Consider the following 18,589-nt stretch of genomic DNA (forward strand, 5'->3'; position numbering starts at 1 on the left):
AGGGTAGGGAGGTTGGGGATTACAAAGTTACATCGAGTCTATAGCACAGAAACAGGCCATTTGGCACAACTGCTCTATGCTGGCATTTATGCTCCACACGAGTCTCACCCCTCTTCATCTAACCCTATCAGTCGACCCTTCTATTCTTTTCTCCCTCATGTGTTTATCTAGCTTCCCCTTAAATGCATCTATGCTATTCACCTCAACTACTCCTTATGGTAGTGAGTTCCACATTCTTACCAGTCTGGGTAAAGAGGTTTCTCCAGAATTCCCTAATAGATTTATTGGTGACTATCTTATATTTGTGGCCTCTAGTTTTGGTCTCCCCCTACAAGTGGAAAAAGCTTCTCTACATCTATCCCATCAAACTCTTTCATAATCTTAAAGACCTCTATCAGGTCACCCCTCAGCCTTCACTATTCTAGAGAAAAGAGCCCCAGCCTGTTCAGCCTTTCCTGATAAGTATATCCTCTCAGTTTTGGTTTCATCCTCGTGAATCTTTTTTGTACCTTTACCTCTGTAGCCTTTTTATAATATGGAGACCAGAACTGTGCACAGGAGTCCAAGTGTGGTCTAACCAAGTTTAACATAACTTCTCTGCTTTTCCAATTTTATTCCCGTAGAAATGAACCCCAGTGGTTGGTTTGCCTTTTTTATGGCCTTATTAACCTGCGTCGCTACTTTTGGTGATTTGTGTATCTGTACCCCCAGATCTCTCTGCTCCTCTACCCCATTTAGACTCTTATTATCCAAGCAGTATGTGGCCTCCTTACTCTTCCTACCAAAATGTAATACCTCACACTTATCTAGATTGAAATTCAATATGCCAATTACACTCCCGTTCTGCAAGTTTATTAATGTCTTTCATTTTGTTGCAGTCCTCCTCAGTACTTGCTAATTTGATGTCGTCCGCAAATTTTGAAATTGTACTTCCGATTCCCGAGTCCAAATCGTTTATGTAGATTGTGAGGGTTGGGAGGTTGTACAGTGGGTGTCACAGATAGTGACCATCCATCCAGTCTTCAACCTGACAGTCCAATTTCGAAGTTGGTTGCCAGTAATTCGAAAACTGAAACCAGATAAGACGGTTTCCAAGGCGATGCACATACGTGTTAAAGTCCAACTGTGAACGTGTGACACGGCTGCTCGTGAATCCATGTGCAAATGTTGCACGGGCCTCGTTCACCTTTGAACTTGTGCGAGGGTCCTGTCTGTGCATGCGTCGTCGAAGCATTTGAGTTTGGCTACCAGAGTGCCTGGTGATTAGCTGATCAAATTGACTTGTTTTTCCTAAAATCGGTGTGCGAATCCTGACTTCTCTTAACCCTGTGCTTATGAACTCCCAGTAGCATTTTCAGACGAAGGAAGAACACACCATTAACTACATTTATTTTTTGAATTTGAGCCAGACATTAACTCTCATTTCCACACAGAATACATAATGTTGAATGTTGTTTGAAGCACATCCAGTTAGAGGAGTGATTAATGAGATAGGATTCATGCACAGTGCTGGAGCTAGGCACAGTGACTGATCTCAGACTGATAGTCAATATACAGAAACACTCCAACGGCCCATAAAAGTTAATTACTAGCTCAGTGGCAGCACTTTCAGATTTGGGATTCCAAACCTGAGGTCTCCCTTCACATTCCCGTGGCTGAGTACCTTGTATTGCAGTAAAGGAGTCAAAACCAGAGACGGGTTTGGGGGTAACGCACCACAGATTTCCTGGGGAGTTTCTCTTGCACAGTTTAAATATATCAGGCCTTCTTTATAGGACACTTTGGAAGCCATATAAAGAAAGTGTATTACAACAAGTGGTAATATTCACAAGCTTTTCTGCAACCCTACAACCCCCTCCAACCCTACAACCCCCTCCAACCCTACAACCCCCTCCAACCCTCCAACCCCCTCCAACCCTACAACCCCCTCCAACCCTCCAACCCCCTCCAACCCTCCAACCCCCTCCAACCCTACAACCCCCTCCAACCCTACAACCCCCGGACCCATGCCCCCCCAACTTTATATTCATTCTTGTCTGCATACTCACCTACCCCCCCCCCCCCATCCATTTGCCCCACCATTGGCGGTTGGGATTATTTGGTCCCCTGCTTCTCCACCGTTAAGACTATCCTTAAAACCAAACTCTATAACCAAGCTTTTGGTTACCCCTCCTAATCTCTCTCTTGACTTGGCGTCCATTCTTCCTATGTCTCTTGCAAAGTGCGTTGGGATGCTTTTCTACCTTGAAGGCGCTATATAAATGCAAGTTGTCGCTGTAATGAAGGAGGGTTTTACAGCAGTCATACTGGAACCAATGCAAACCCAAGGAGATTGCCTCAAGGGCAGTGCCCTGGCACGAACTGAATCTGGTTTGATTTCAGTTATTCGGGACATTTTCCGCAGCAGTAATACAAAATGTGCAGTGTAACCTGGCCTAATATCAGGGGCCAGTACGCTACTCAGTGTAACTTGACCTAACATCATGGGGCCAGTACATTACCCAGTGTAACCTGGTCTAACACTGAAGGACAATACACTACCCAATGCAACCTGGTCTAACATTGAAGGACAGTACACTACCCAGTGTAACCTGGTCTAACACTGAAGGACAATACACTACCCAATGCAACCTGGTCTAACATTGAAGGACAGTACACTACCCAATGCAACCTGGTCTAACATTGAAGGACAGTACACTACCCAATGTAACCTGGTCTAACATTGAAGAACAGTACATTACCCAATGTGACCTGGTCTAACATTGAAGGACAGTACACTACCCAATGTAACCTGGTCTAACACTGAAGGACAATACATTACCCAATGTGACCTGGTCTAACATTGAAGGACAGTACACTACCCAGTGTAACCTGGCCTAACATCGAGGGGCCAGTACGCTACTCAGTGTAACCTGACCTAACATCGAGGGGCCAGTACGCTACCCAGTGCGACCTGGTCTAACATCGAGGGGCCAGGACGCGACCCAATGTAACCTGGCCTAACATCGAGGGACCAGTACGCTACTCAGTGTAACCTGACCTAACATCGAGGGGCCAGGACGCGACCCAATGTAACCTGGCCTAACATCGAGGGGCCAGTACGCTACCCAGTGTAACCTGATCTAACATCGAGGGACCAGTACGCTACGCAAGTGTAACCAACACTCGTGATTCTCAAAGAGAGTCTGGGGCACCAGGAGCTGCAGGGGTCAGGCACGATCTCGGTGCTGCACCAGGGTTCCCTTTGAGAATGGGGAGAATTAGTAGCACTGGCTACCACTTACTTAATTGCAGAATCCGCACATAATCTCTTTACTCACCATCACATGGAGGGGTTGAGGTGGATAACATTGATGCATTTAAGGGGAAGCTAGATAAGCACATGAGGCAGAAAGGAATAGAAGGATAGGCTGAAGTAAGGTGGGAGGAGTCTCGTGTGGAGCATAAACACCGACATAGACCTGTTGGGCTGAATGGCCTGTTTCTGTGCTGCAAATTCTATGTAATTCTATGTGACGCTTATCACCAAAGTATCTAAAGGTGTCAGCATTATTGGCCCCTACTACCTAAGTGCCTTATTTTTCTATTACTGCTCATGCTGTAACTGTTTCCCCTGTCTGGAGAGTCTAGAACTAGGGGTCAGAGACACAAGATAAGAGGTCAGCCATTTAGGACTGAGATGAGGAAAAATTTCTTTACTCAGAGGGTTGTGAATCTTTGGAATTCTCTACCCCAAAGGGCTGTGGATGCTCAGTCGTTGGGTATATTCAAGACTGAGATCGATAGATTTTTGAACATTAAGGTAGTCAAGGGATGTGGGGATAGGGCGGGAAAGTGGAGTTGAGGTAGAAGATCAGCAATGATCTTATTGAATGGTGGAGCAGGCTCGAGGGGCTGTATGTCCTACTCCTGCTCCTATTTCTTATGTTCTTATTGTAAACCACTTACTTGCATTAGATTTTGGACCTGAGAGAGCCTCCCATTCCCATACATACAAGCAATATATTAACAGGAACAATATGAAAAGTCCACCTGGTCCATCAAACCCACCCACCATCAAACTATCTTCAGCCAGAAGTGCCGAGTGGATGATCCATCTCGGCCTCCTCCCGATATCCCCACCATCACAGAAGCCAGACTTCAGCCAATTCGATTCACTCCACATGATATCAAGAAATGGCTGAGTGCACTGGATACAACAAAGGCTGTGGGCCCCGACAACATCCCGGCTGTAGTGCTGAAGACTTGTGCTCCAGAACTAGCTACTGGCATCTACCTGACAATGTGGAAAATTGCCCAGGTATGTCCTGTCCACAAAAAGCAGGACAAATCTAATCTGGCCAATTACCGCCCATCAGTCTACTCTCAATCATCAGCAAAGTGATGGAAGGTGTTATCGACAGTATTATCAAGCGGCACTTACTCACCAATAATCTGCTCACCGATGCTCAGTTTGGGTTCCACCAAAACCACTCGGCTCCAGACCTCATTACAGCCTTGGTCCAAACATGGACAAAAGAGCTGAATTCCAGAGGTGAGGTGAGAGTGACTGCCCTTGACATCAAGGCAGCATTTGACCGAGTGTGGCACCAAGGAGCCCTAGTAAAATTGAAGTCAATGGGAATCAGGGGAAAAGCTCTCCAGTGGCTGGAGTCATACCTAGCAAAAAGGAAGATGGTAGTGGTTGTTGGAGGCCAATCATCTTAGCCACAGGACATTGCTGCGGGAGTTCCTCTGGGCAGTGTCCTAGGCCCAACCGTCTTCAACTGCTTCATCAATCACCTTCCCTCCATCGTAAGGTCAGAAATGGGGATGTTCGCTGATGATTGCACAGTGTTCAGTTCCATTCACAACCCCTCAGACAATGAAGCAGTCCGTGCCCGCATGCAGCAAGACCTGGACAACATCCAGGCTTGGGCTGATAAGTGGCAAGTAACTTTCGCGCCAGACAAGTGCCAGGCAATGACCAGTTCCAACAAGAGAGAGTCTAACCACCTCCCCTTGATATTCAAGGGCATTACTATCGCCGAATCCCCCACCATCAACATCCCGGGGGTCACCATTGACCAGAAACTGAACTGGACCAGCCACATAAATACTGTGGCTACAAGAGCAGGTCAGAGGCTGGGTATTCTGCAGCAAGTGACTCACCTCCTGACTCCCCAAAGCCTTTCCAGCATCTACAAGGCACAAGTCAGGAGTGTGATGGAATACTCTCCACTTGCCTGGATGAGTGCAGCTCCAACAACACTCAAGAAGCTTGACACCATCCAGGACAAAGCAGCCCGCTTGATTGGCACCCCATCCACCACCCTAAACATTCACTCCCTTCACCACCGGCGCACTGTGGCTGCAGTGTGTACCTTCTGCAGGATGCACTGCAGCAACTCGCCAAGGCTTCTTCGACAGCACCTCCCAAACCCGCGATCTCTACCACCTAGAAGGACGAGGGCAGCAGGCACACGGGAACAACACCACCTGCACGTTCCCCTCCGAGGAACTGACTTGGAAATATATCGCCGTTCCTTCATCGTCGCTGGGTCAAAATTTTGGAACTCCCTACCTAACAGCACTGTGGGAGAACCTTCACCACACAGACTGCAGCGGTTCAAGAAGGCGGCTCACCACCACCTTTTCAAGGGCAATTAGGGATGGGCAATAAATGCTGGCCTTGCCAGTGACGCCCACATCCCATGAACGAATAAAAAAAAAACCATCCATGTGGTCCAGCCTCATACATCATTCAGCAATCATTCTCCCCTTCTACCCCGCACCCACCCCAGTAATGCAGTCTCCTGGGGGAGGCAAAAAAAAGTGAGGTCAATTTTGGAAAAAGTCTGGGAAATTTCTCCCCGATTCCCAAAGGCAATCTAGCAAAACTTCATGAAACCACGGTAACTTTCCAGTTAATCCACAACTTGCCCTCTCTAACTGGAAACATACTCCTCCCTCAGGAACCTGGCCAACTCCCTTTTGAAGGACTGCATGCTTTGTTAATCTGTTCAAGAGAGCAGCAATTCTGTGAAAACAGATACTTCCTAACATCTAAAGCTTTGCCCCTAACTCTATACACATGCTCTCTTAGTCCTACCATCCCTGTCCATCTCTAGTTCCTTCATCATTTTAAAAACCTCAATCATAGCCCCTCCATGTCTGCCGTTCCTAATGAAAATAGCCCCAACTCCTGGGGCTTTTCTTGACAGCTGAAGAGCCCTAAGACTGGCCATTATTCTGGTCACCCTCCTTTGTACTCACCCCAGAGCCTCGGTGTCGCCCATGTTTGGGGACGAAGACTTGACACAATACTCCCATGCACAGCCGTACTGAAGCCTAAATATAATGTTCTTAGTTTTATATCGTACTGTCCTGGCAATACAGCCTAAACCTCTATTTGACTCCTTAATGGCCTTGTCACACGGCTTGCAAGCCTTTAATGATCTGACTCTGCAATTCCTTCTCTTGACCCTTGACCTTTAGCAGTAGGGGTTGCCAACCCTCCAGGATTGCCCTGGAGTCTCCAGGAATTAAAGATTAATCTCCAGGACACTGCTGCGAGCAACACCCGGGAGAAAAATCATCGGGGCGCCAAAGTTATCTGTTTTTTTCTCGTTTCCTTTGAACACTTTTGTTTATTAGTTATAAAATTGTTGGAGATGGGGAAAGAAGCCTGTTTGACTGACAATCAAGAATCATCCAATCGGGTAACGAAGAGCCTGTTCGCTTTCTGATAGGCCGTGGGAAGGCGGGGTGCAGTGAGGATGGACGTGTCATAAGACCATAAGAGATAGGAGCAGGAGTAGGCCATTCGGCCCTTCGAGCCGGCTCCGCCATTTAATGAGATCATGGCTGATCTGATTTTTACCTCAACTCCACTTTCCCGCCCTTTCCCCATATCCCTTGACTCCCTTGCTGATCAAAAATGTGTCTAACTCAGCCTTGAATGCATTCAATGACTCAGCCTCCACAGCTATTTGGGGTAAAGAATTCCTCCTCATTTGGGGTAAAGAATTCCTCCTCATTTCCGTCTGAAACGGGCGATCCCTGTGTTGGGCGACCAATGGCGGGAGCGCGGGGGTGGGGCCGTTGGAGGCAGGAGATCATGTTCTGAAACCTCCAGGGTAACGTCCAACCAGAGTTGACGGCCCTATTTAACGGGGAATGGAATTCACGGAAAATCCAACACTAGCTGTGCCTGTGGTCCCGTCTTTGAACCTAAAAACGATTTAAAATGAAAACAGACTCTTAGGCCTTTACGATCAGCCCACGCAGACCAGACACTTCCTTACAGAGAGGAAGGGAAAATCAGGAGGTGGAGAACCCCCTGGGTCAATTTAGATATATCATCACTGCTTGGTTTCCCTGTGCAAACAGTTACAGTCGTAACGGCACTGATCTAGCAGACGGTGCAGCAGAATGCCACATTTTAAGAAATAAAAAGTGTGGTGATAAAATGAACTGAGAACCAAAGTGTTTCATTTTTTCAGTACTGTTCTTCTAAGTCCTCGGCAATAACGGTCTAAATATGGAAACGCAATTCTCTTGCTGGAGTGGGGAAGGTGATTACCACACACGATTCGTCGTTACGGCATAAAAATCTGTTCTCTCTGTGTTTATTTTCAATTATTTTTTTTGGTTTTAATGTCGGCGCCAGAAACACAGCCCTCTACGGATTATCCACGGGCTCCCTGTTTTATTCAAAATGACCCTCCGCGGTTTTTGCTAAACAACCCGTTCCAAATCTGGCTCCAGTCCAGCCGCGATGATCATTGGGGGAAGTTTATGCTTTCTGTAGTAGAAGCTGTTTAGCGATGAGGCTGTTTAGCAACAGCGAGGAGGTGGAGGTGTTGTTATTAAAATACATTCTCCTTGCATTTGGCATGGATACAGGGTGGCGTTCCATCTGTGCTAGCACAAGGGATGTCGAGCACAAGCCAGGTACTGTCCTACAGAGAGCTGGAGGGGTAAATCAGAGGGAGACTCCTCACACCGCCCACTCTCAGTCTGCTAATAAAGAGCAGCATCAGATACCTTAGACACCCACTCCCTCCAGCACCAGCGGACAGTGGCTGCAGTGTGCACCATCCACAGGATGCACTGCAGCAACTCGCCAAGGCTTCTTCGACAGCACCTCCCAAACCCGCGACCTCTACCACCTAGAAGGACAAGGGCAGCAGGCGCATGGGAACGACACCACCTGCACGTTCCCCTCCAAGTCACACACCATCCCGACTTGGACATATATCATCGTTCCTTCATCGTCATTGGGACAAAATCCCGGAACTCCCTGCCTAACAGCACTGTTGTCGTTAACTTTCTAAAATGGTGTATCATCTGACTTGACAGCGTGACAGATCCGCTACCATTACAATAAAATATCCGTTGTCATTTAAAACTGGGAACTGGTGGCAATTTCCAAAGTCCCGTGAGGACTAGTGAAAAACCAGCCAGGTAGCAACTCCAACCAGAGGGCGCCCAGCACCATGGAACCATATCCCAGAGGGGCCAAACCCTTCAGGACACAGAGAGGAGGGGAGAAAATCGGAGGGAAAAAAAATATTTTTTTAAAAGAAAGGGCAGAGCGTCATCCTTCCAGAAAAATAAGTTGTAAATTTATAGTCATTTTTATTCTTAAAAAAAAATCACAGGGCTATGGGGGAAAAGAGCCAGCACAGGCACGATGGGCCAAATGGCCTCCTTCTGTGCTATATGATTCTGTGATGAACTAATGCCATTTATACTGCGCTCCTCACGTGCAGGAAGACCTCCATGAGTGCTTTATAATAAGGACAGGAACAAGGGGAAGATGAGGAGAAGGGAGAGGCTAGGACAGACTGCTGAAGGCACGATCAAAGAGGAGGACGTCGAGAGCAGGGAGCAGAGTACGGTGGAGGGAGTCGGATAGAGAATTCCAGATGTTATATCCTGTACAGGAGTGCGAGTGAGGTGCTAAGAAGACTCTTAGACCCTTTAATGTCCCTTTAAATAACAGCCTACACACTGGTGGGCCCTACAAGTGGGGGGATTTAAAATGTGCCGGGTTTGTTAACAGTCCTTATGTTAAACACTATTGCTATTCAGTAAAACAAGTGTCGCTTTTTGTAGATCAAAGTAGAACCGTTTCATGCAGCAGACTATATAATAGGGATCACAGAGTAATCATATTTATCACGCCTGGATTTAGGACGCAGTCTGAGGCATATTTCTAATGCACTGAGCCCGTGGCTCCAGGAAATTCTGTTGACTCAAAAAGATGAGTATAATAGGCTTTTGTTAAAAATTGAAATCCTTCAGCATTAGGTGAGATGGAATGGGACATTGTCAGGCACAATGAAAGCCGATCCCTTGGAATGCATTATTTCCGATCCGACTGCTAGAATCCCTGTCGCTTGCCTGGCCTGCCCACCGTTGTCTCAGAAGCTGTTCAGCAGGACTGATGCACCCACCCTAGTCACAGAAATTATTTAGCAGGACCGATGCACCCACCCTAGTCACAGATGGCTCACAGCGCATGATTGCAAATAAACAGCTGTGCCGTTGCTGGGGCTGCGTGCTCGCGAGGAGCTGGGAGACTGCTTCCAAGCAGGGCAACTTAGCCTTGCAATTGACCCCCGGTCGCAAGTGGGACTGGACCTGCCGCAGGGCAACTGGTAATGCTCAGTCCGCAGAGGGAAGGTCTCACTGAGCTCCTGTGTTGGCGCAGATGACTGAGAGTTAGAAATGGGTTGTTTTGGCTGAGTGGCCCACATACAGTGGTTGACTCTCTGAACGATAAGTGTACGGACGTATTGCTGCTGTGCCGTTGAACGGTGGCTGCATTGGGCTCCAGAGTCACATCTGGATCAGACGTCATCTTCTTAACACCTCCGTTGACTCCCCAAAGCTCTCTTATGTATTAGATGTTTGGATTATGGTGATGACAGTTTGCACAAATGTTTCACCATTAAGTTATTGCTGCGTTCTTGAAAGAAGGAAACAAGAAAGACTTGTATTCATAGGGAGTCGCACAACACCAGGTTATAGTCCAACAGCTTTATTTGAAATCACAAGCTTTCGGAGCTTTGCTCCTTCATCAGGTGAGTGAAGAGTTGCATAAAGGCACAGCATATATAGTCAGAGTTTATGCAACTCTTCACTCACCTGACGAAGGAGCAAAGCTCCGAAAGCTTGTGATTTCAAATAAAGCTGTTGGACTATAACCTGGTGTTGTAAGACTCCTTACATTTGTCCACCCCAGTCCATCACCGGCATCTCCACATCATTGTATTTATACGGCATCTTTCATGACCTCAGGATGTTCCGAAATGCTTTACAGCCAATGAAGTATCTTTTGAAGTGTAGTCACTGTTGTAATGTAGGAAACGCGGCAGTTTGTGCACAGTAAGGTCCCACAGACAGCTATCTGATAAAGACCAGATAATCTGCTTTTTTAATGATGTTGGTTGAGGCATAAATATCGGCCAGGACACCGGGGAAAACTCCCCCGCTCTTCTTTGAAATAGTGCTGTGGGATCTTTTACGCCCACCTGACAGGGCAGAGATGCGACGTTAAAATGAGTCCCTGTCTGCCCTCTCAGATGGATGTAAAAGTAAGTGTGTGGAAGTGAGCTTTACAGACGAAGCAGGTTCCAGGATTGTTCCCTGGTCTGTGCTGATCTAAGTCGGTGTGGCAGGAATGTACAATTGGCCTCCGTGCCCCTGGGCAAAATCTGATTGCTATCCAGTGATCTACTGGGACATGTGGCCATTGGACGAGGTCAGCATCAGGCTCGGCCATGATGCCCCTACAGTCAAATAGCGTGCCGGCACACATTGCCTGGGATCAGGCCCGATGAATGGCTATACTTGAGTGAGGTGCCAGAGGCAGGAATTGGGCAGAAGTGGAACATTATCTCAGCTGGTGTTATGTTAGGGAAACACTGCACATCCCCCATCCTATGAAAAGTTTGCAGGGCTATTGGGAACGAACAGGGGGGAGTGGGACTAATTGGATAGCGCTTTCAAAGAGCCGGCACAGGCACGATGGGCCAAATGGCCTCCTCTGCTGTCTGATTCTGTGATCCTGCTGCCCTCTGGTATGGAGGGGAGACGATTGGAAAAAAATAAGCATTCAGTACTTCATTCCTGACCTTTTCACGGCGATGTGTTCACAGTGCTTGCCAGTGATATTTCTGACTGCCACCCTCCAGGCCTCAAGAAGCTACGGATCCTAAATTGAGGGTAATTTATATATTTGGACACTCATCCACCGGGGGCAAAGCAGATTCTACCCTCAGGCTACTTGTAAACAAGGGCTTTGAAGTGAATTAAACTGAAGGAGAAGCAAGGGAAATACGTACAAGTATCGGAGCTTTGCTCGACTGGTATTAGAATATCTGAAGAAATAATAAAATGGAGGCAGACGTGATAAACATTTCCACAAGGTCCTCTTCTCTTCAGTAAACTCTTTTATTTTCTCCCTTTCCCTTCTTCTACATAATGGCAGTCGACGAACTTCGAAGGAATTCATGGTACAGGAACTGCTTAGGGCCTTTTCCAAGGGGTGAGAGATGGCACATTTTACCTTGAAATCTTGGTGTGCCCATACCACAATCTATGGTTACCCTAATGAAAAAGAAAGAAAGCCTTGCATTTATAGAGCATCTTTCACGACCTCAGGACGTCCCAAAGCGCTTTACAGCCAATTTTTGAAGTGTAGTCACTGTTGTAATGTAGGAAACGCGGCAGCCAATTTGTGCACAGCAAGGTCCCACAAACAGACCAGATAATTTGTTTTTTTTTAGTGATGTTGGTTGAAGGATAAATATTGTCCAGGACGAATAAGAGAAGCAGACTGGAGACCTGCTCCCCGGGCCTCTGCTCACACCCCTCTTGATCCAGCTGAGGTGACGCTGAAAATTCTAATGGAGCAAGCGTACACCCAACTGCTGTGGACAGTCGGAGCTTCAATGCACGAGTGTGGGGTGCGACCGCTTTTTATAATTCTCCTGTCGCTCCCCCATTTTTCCCCGAGTCACTGATTCCTGCTCGGGTTTCAGTCCCACAGACTCCCGCAGCCCTTGGATAGGTCGGCCAAGCCGTCAGTGGGCTAATCTACCTCAGGAGGCATCGCAGTCGCGCTCGCCCGTTTTCCAGCTGGGGTTGACGGCTAATCGAGTTAGCTGACCTCATTTGGAATAATGGGGGGGGGGGGGGATCAGCCCTGATCGGGGGAAGGGATCAGGGCTGATTCCCCCCCCACCCCCCCACCTTCTTAGCCTAGGATTGCTGAGGACAATTTCAGCACTCCAACCATTATTCCAAATGAGGTCAGCTAACTCGATTAGTAGGTGAATTGGGAACATAATCTTCGGTTTAGTATCGGGAGCATAAAGGGAGAGGATAAAAGAATTTTTTTTCAGGCAAAGGGCTATTAGAATATGGGAGGTGCCTGATGATGCCAAGTCAGTCACTGCATTTAAGAGGGAATTAGATAAACACTTGAAGACAAGAGATATTAAAGGGAAATAGCTAATTCATCAACTGTGAGGTTTGGAATAATATTTTAAAAATAAACTCGCACCAGCACACGCAGAGTGGGCTGAATGACCTCCTGCTGTACCGGCAGAATGGGCTGAATGGTCTCCTACTGTACTGGCAAAGTGGGCTGAATGGCCTCCTGCTGTACTGGCAGAGTGGGATGAATGGCCTCCTACTGTACTGGCAGAGTGGGCTGAATGGTCTCCTACTGTACTGGCAGAGTGGGCTGAATGGCCTCCTACTGTACTGGCAGAATGGGCTGAATGGCCTCCTACTGTACTGGCAGAATGGGCTGAATGGCCTCCTACTGTACTGGCAGAATGGGCTGAATGGTCTCCTACTGTACTGGCAGAGTAGGCTGAATGGTCTCCTACTGTACTGGCAGAGTGGGCTGAATGGCCTCCTACTGTACTGGCAGAATGGGCTGAATGGCCTCCTACTGTACTGGCAGAATGGGCTGAATGGCCTCCTACTGTACTGGCAGAGTGGGCTGAATGACCTACTGTACTGAAATGCTAATGATCTTGTGATTGAACCTGGGGTGTTTATACTCAGTACCACACTGGCCTGTGCGTTTACCCACGAAGCGAATCTGGATTGTTTTGAATTGACTTGAGAGGAGTTTACTATTGTGGCTAAACTTGGCGGTTCTTTTCCTGGTGTCTGTTAGTGAACAATTCTCTGATGTTTCTTGATGTTAAGGGCACTACATAAAAGTCCAAGATGTTGTCGTAAAACGAATTGACAAAGTGTTGGGATTGTGCTCATGCATCTGGACTATTGAACAAAAACTCAAATAAGAAATGTTCTTTTTGTCTGGCGATTATCAGCTAATCAGCTGTAATGCTGACGCCGAGGCCATCCTTTTATATTGCAGTGTTTCAGTTCATTTTTAAATAGAATTTGATTTTGTTTTCTCCTTTCTCAGCCAATTTTCTCCTCTTTTGAAGGTGTTAACTCCTTATTAGGGTCCAGGTCCACAGTCACCCTTTGTTTCTTCACACGAGTCTAGCATTTTCAGGCTGTTCAACTGCATGGGGCATCACGGCCGATCCCGGCCCATTTTTTTTTCCTTCCCTAACCCAGGGCCCCGAATGTAGCAGCCCTACCGACACTGACTCAGCTAACTCAAGGAATTACATCGCAACTGTGGCTCAGTGGGTAGCACTGTTGCCTCTGAGTCAGATGGTTGTGGGTTCATAGACCCACTCTAGAGACTTAAGCATAAAATCCAGGCTAACACTCCAGTACAGTACTGAAGGAGTGCTGCACTGTTGGATGGTGCTGTTTTTCGAATAAGACTTCTCCCTGAGATCCTGGCCAATATTTATCCCTTAACCAACACCTAAAAAACAGATGATCTGGTCATTTATGGGACCTTGTTGTGCGCAAGTTGGCTGCTATGTTACAACAATGACTACACTTCAAAAGTACTTAATTGTCTGTAAAACGCTTAGGGACGTCCCAAGATGGTGAAAGGTGCTATATAAATGCAAGTCTTTCTTTGCTTTCTTCCTGGTTTGTACAGTTCAGCTCCTCTCTCAATGAGCTGCTCGGACAGCTCGAGTACATTTTTACCAACCTTGCAAATTCAAAGTCATTAAATGGATTTTTAGTTACTGATTGTTTCGCTTATCTGGACACGGAGATAAAATTTGCTTTAAGAAGATCCTGCCCAGTCAATAGCTGACCACAAAAAAAAGGCATGAATCCCAGAGAATTTAGATTTTTAAAAATTTGCTTATTATGAATGAGTAAAAATTCTTACTTTCCGTTTTTATTATTCCGTACCTGACTGTTGGTGTATTAGACCCCAGCCGATAGGCAGGCACAAATACACCCCCCCGTTTTCATCTTGAACAAGCCACGGTGAAGCTGCAGTAATGGCACGTGTGTTATCTCACCACAACAGATGGGTTTCTGCATTTTTGAAGAAAGTGCAGCAGTGTTTAATCTAATTATGCAAACTGATTCTTCTCAACCCAAACCTTCTGAAAAGTCAGTGGTTGGGGTGGGGGAGGGGGAGGGGTGAAGATTACACCGTGTGAGCCCTTTGCATCACCATGACAGTCTTACATTATCATCCTCTGCTCGTATTTTCATCCCTTTTATTTACACCATATTTTCATCTGTTTTGTTGGTCTCTTATCTCCTGTCACTTTATTCCAACAGTTAAATGCTGCTGAGATTGCCACAAACTGCCTGTAGAGATTCCAGCCTGATTGACAGTCGTGTTCTGTAACTGTAATCTTTTATTTTCCTCGGGAACCACTGGAAAAAATTGTCACATAAACTTAAAATATCCTTTAACCTTCGTGCTGACATCTTGTGGCACCTTCACAGGCCCTTTTAGTGAAGGGGAGGGCCATCGAGTGTCGAAGTTTCCTTCGACGCTGTGAACGATATCCCAATGCCTTATCACAACAGTAGCGTAGCTTGGTATCTGCCTGGTGTGTACCATCAACGGCAGCTGCTTGTAAAAATACCGCATCTCATGGCCGAGGGAGTGCAGCACTGTCAGAGGTACCGGCTTTCGGATGAAATGTTAAACCGAGGCTCCGTCTGCCCTCTCAGGTGGACTTAAGAGATCCCATTTCAATATTTCGAAGAAGAACAGGGGAGTTCTCCCCATATTGGCCAATATTTATCCCTCAACCAACATCGCTAAAACAGATTGGCTGTAAAGCGCTTTGGGACATCCTGAGGCTGCGAAAGGCGCTATAAAAATGCAAGTCTTTGTTTTACCAATGGCTTAACCTTTCATCTGGAGTCCATGTTGGAATGATATACTGATCGTCATCTTAGCTAGGTTTAATGGGTGGTATAGAGTCAACAGCAGAGTAGCTTGTCTGTAAAATGGACATAATGGGCCAAATGGCCTTTTCTTGCTCCATACTTGTGTTGTAATAAGGTGTTGGAGTGATTGTGCTTAAAGTGAATAGATTCTACCAGTGCTGTTTCCTGCTTGACAGATGGGTGTCTATATTTAATTTGCCCACCTCCCGCTATGTGCACAATTCTATTGTGTATTCAAATGGGTTTTCAAGTGTTCAGCTGAAGGTTAATGAGCTGTGGTTTATGCTGAAAACTTTTTTTAAATCATGTCTTTAGCCAACTATTTCCAAAAGTTAAGTTCAAGGCAAACCCTCCACTTTTGAGTTCTAGGGGAAAGATTATTTTGTAATTAACCGAATTTGCATAGTAAATTAGATCTAATTAGCATAATTCATAAATCTGTTATCCCTAATGGCATGACAATTATTCTGTTCAAGTTTCATAAAGATAGAGCTTGCAATTTTTCAGTGTTATAAGAGAAAGTCTAGCGGCTAATTAACCCAATTTACATATGCAGATGAGGGTGCATTAGTATGACCTGTTAATATGTTCTTTCTAATGGTACGATGATTTATAGTCTCTTGGTTTTGCTGACACAAATTCTTAAGTTATTACCGAGTTATTGTGAAGTGACACTGAGACTGCAGACCCTGCTTCCCTAATTCATCGCCCCCCACCCCCATATTGTGGGTGAGGTAGATCACAGAAAACCAATGGCAAGATTAGACCTTCCCCTTTGACCTGCCCCAATGCAAAGGCAAAGCAGAAATAAAACCTAGTATAATCACTGGGATTATTGGTACCAATACTCCATAGGAAAAGTGCCTTATTGATCCGTGATATATTTCTTGTGTGATGTTCTTAATTGATCATCTCAGATTGCTCTCACCATCTGCAGAAAACCAGAATGCCCAGCACTTCACCTTGGCGGTCGGTGTACAGCTCCAGATGCCCTCTCTTCAGACGTAGCCCAAGTTTACAGCGCAGATTCACCAGAATGGTGAAATTAAAGGGTTAAATTATGAGGACAGGTTGCGTAAACTTGGCTTGTCTTCCCTTGAGTATAGAAGATTAAGGGGTGATCTGATCGAGGTGTTTACGATCATTAAAAGGATTCGATAGGGTGGATACCGAGCAAACCATTTCCTCTGGTGGGGGAATCAGGAACGAGAGGGCATAATCTTAAAATTGGAACTCGGCCGTTTAGGAGGGAAATCAGGAAGCACTTTTTCACACAAAGGGTAGTGGAAATCTGGAACTCGCTCCCCAAAAGGCTGTGCCTCCCTGGGGGGGGGGGGGTGTCAATTGGAATGTTCAAGACTGAGATCAGTAGATTTTTGGTAGGTGAGGGTATCAAAGGATATGGAGCAGAGGTGGGAAAATGGAGTTTACAGATCAGCCATGATCGAATTGAATGGCGGAGCAGGCCCGAGTTTGCTGAATGGCCTAACGATCCTATGTTTGGAAGGACAGTTGGGTGTCCTTCAAACGGACATAGTCCAACAATGTTACCCATCCACGTTATGCTTTACTGAATGAACGGAAAGGCCTGATGGTGCTGCGTGTGCTCACTAACTTCGTACCGAATTAGCAGCAATAAAATGAAAAGGCGCCGAACGAACGTTTGCCTGCTGCGATTTGGGGCTGGGGCTGTAGTCAGCAGGCTTACTCTGTTAGTTTAGTTGGCTATGTAAACAGTCTTGATATCGCAGAATCAAATTCCATTGTTTTCTCGTTTTTTTTGCTTCTCTTGAGCCAACCTGCGGTCCATCAAAAGGTAAGCCTGGCGAACCTACGACCTTTGCTCCCTGAGGGGATGTGACCCAAGTGCACGGAAATTCTTCCTCACCCCACGTCGCAATGTGTTAGACAGGCTGTTGGGAAAAGGCCCAGTTCCTAACTGCTTTATTTTAGCCATGCTACTAACTTAACCCATTGAATGGGCCGCGGGCTAAATATTATTGTCTTCAAGAGGTTTTAATTTTCTCTGGTGATACATCGGTTAACAAAATTCCTTTGAATTCGGAGTTGGACGCAGTCGTATTTTACGGGAATGTGTTAACCGGTGCCTCACCTGAAGAAAGTAAACCCAGATGTGTCATCATCTAATGCTCTAGAACCAAGGCCTTCTCTCTCCCTCCCACCCCCCCAGCACATCTGCGATGATGCATGATGAGGCTTGCATGGGCTGCGGCTGAATTTGTCTCTCAAGAATTAAAGATAAAACTACTTCTCGTTTGCAGCCGTGCACTTATAGAACGGACTGGCAGTGAATGTGGACTTCTTAAAGAAGTCGAGCAAGAAAAAGCCAAGCTCCTGATTTCCACACGGAGCAAAGGGGATATTGGCTCAGCACCAGGGCAGGAGAGCGAGGGGAGATTAAAATGGCCTGAGAAAGCCTTTACACCGGACCTGAACAGTGCAGCAATATGAACCTGGAAGTAACACGCTGTGCGATGTCGTCATGCAAAATGCCAACCGAGCTTACATCAGCTTTCTTTTAATGGAGGTCGCGACCCTTTCAGTTGAAGTGGGTCAGTCCTAGAGTAGCAGGGAGAGGAAGTTACACCAACAACAACTTGCATTTATATAGCGCCTTTGACGTAGTAAAACGTCCCAAGGTGCTTCACTGGAGTGATTTTCGAACAAAATTTGACAGTGAGCCACATAAGGAGATATTAGGACAGGTGACCAAAAGCTTGTTCAAAGAGGTAGGTTTTAAAGAGCATTTTAAAGGCGGAGAGGGAGAGGCGGAGAGGTTTAGGGAGGGGAATTCCAGAGTTTAGGGCCTAGGCAGCTGAAGGCACGGTCGCCAGTGGTGGAGCGATAAAAATCGGGGATGCGCAAGAGGCAAGAATTGGAGGAGCACAGAGATCTCGGAGGGTTGTAGGGCTGGAGGAGATAGGGAGGGGCGAGGGCCATGGAGATTATTTGAAAACAAGGATGAGAATTTTAAAATCGAGACGTTGCCGGACATTTGCGTGGTGATATCGCGCAGCTTCGTTTCCAGGCTGTGCTAGGTACCGAGTGTTGAGATGACAGCCCCCGCAACATCATCATTGCTCCATGCAGATTATAAAGGCACAAATCCACGCAGTGATACCAGCGCTTAGCTTTGACATCATTACATGAGGCTGTATATTAGCACCTTTTTTTTGCTTGCAAGCATGACATTAGATGACACATGAGCTTTACACCGAGACCTGTGTAAAAGACAATGACCAGCAGCGTTGACTAA

General features: G+C 46.5%; 1 protein-coding gene across 1 annotated transcript in view; it reads left to right on the plus strand.

The window, feature by feature from the left end:
- Positions 1-18,589, plus strand: part of kif26ba (kinesin family member 26Ba) — a 275,252-nt gene that overhangs the window by 251,484 nt on the left and 5,179 nt on the right. The gene's annotated exons all lie outside the window — the stretch shown is intronic.

This window comes from Heptranchias perlo, chromosome 8 (assembly GCF_035084215.1).
Source record: "Heptranchias perlo isolate sHepPer1 chromosome 8, sHepPer1.hap1, whole genome shotgun sequence".
Lineage (NCBI taxonomy): Eukaryota > Metazoa > Chordata > Chondrichthyes > Hexanchiformes > Hexanchidae > Heptranchias > Heptranchias perlo.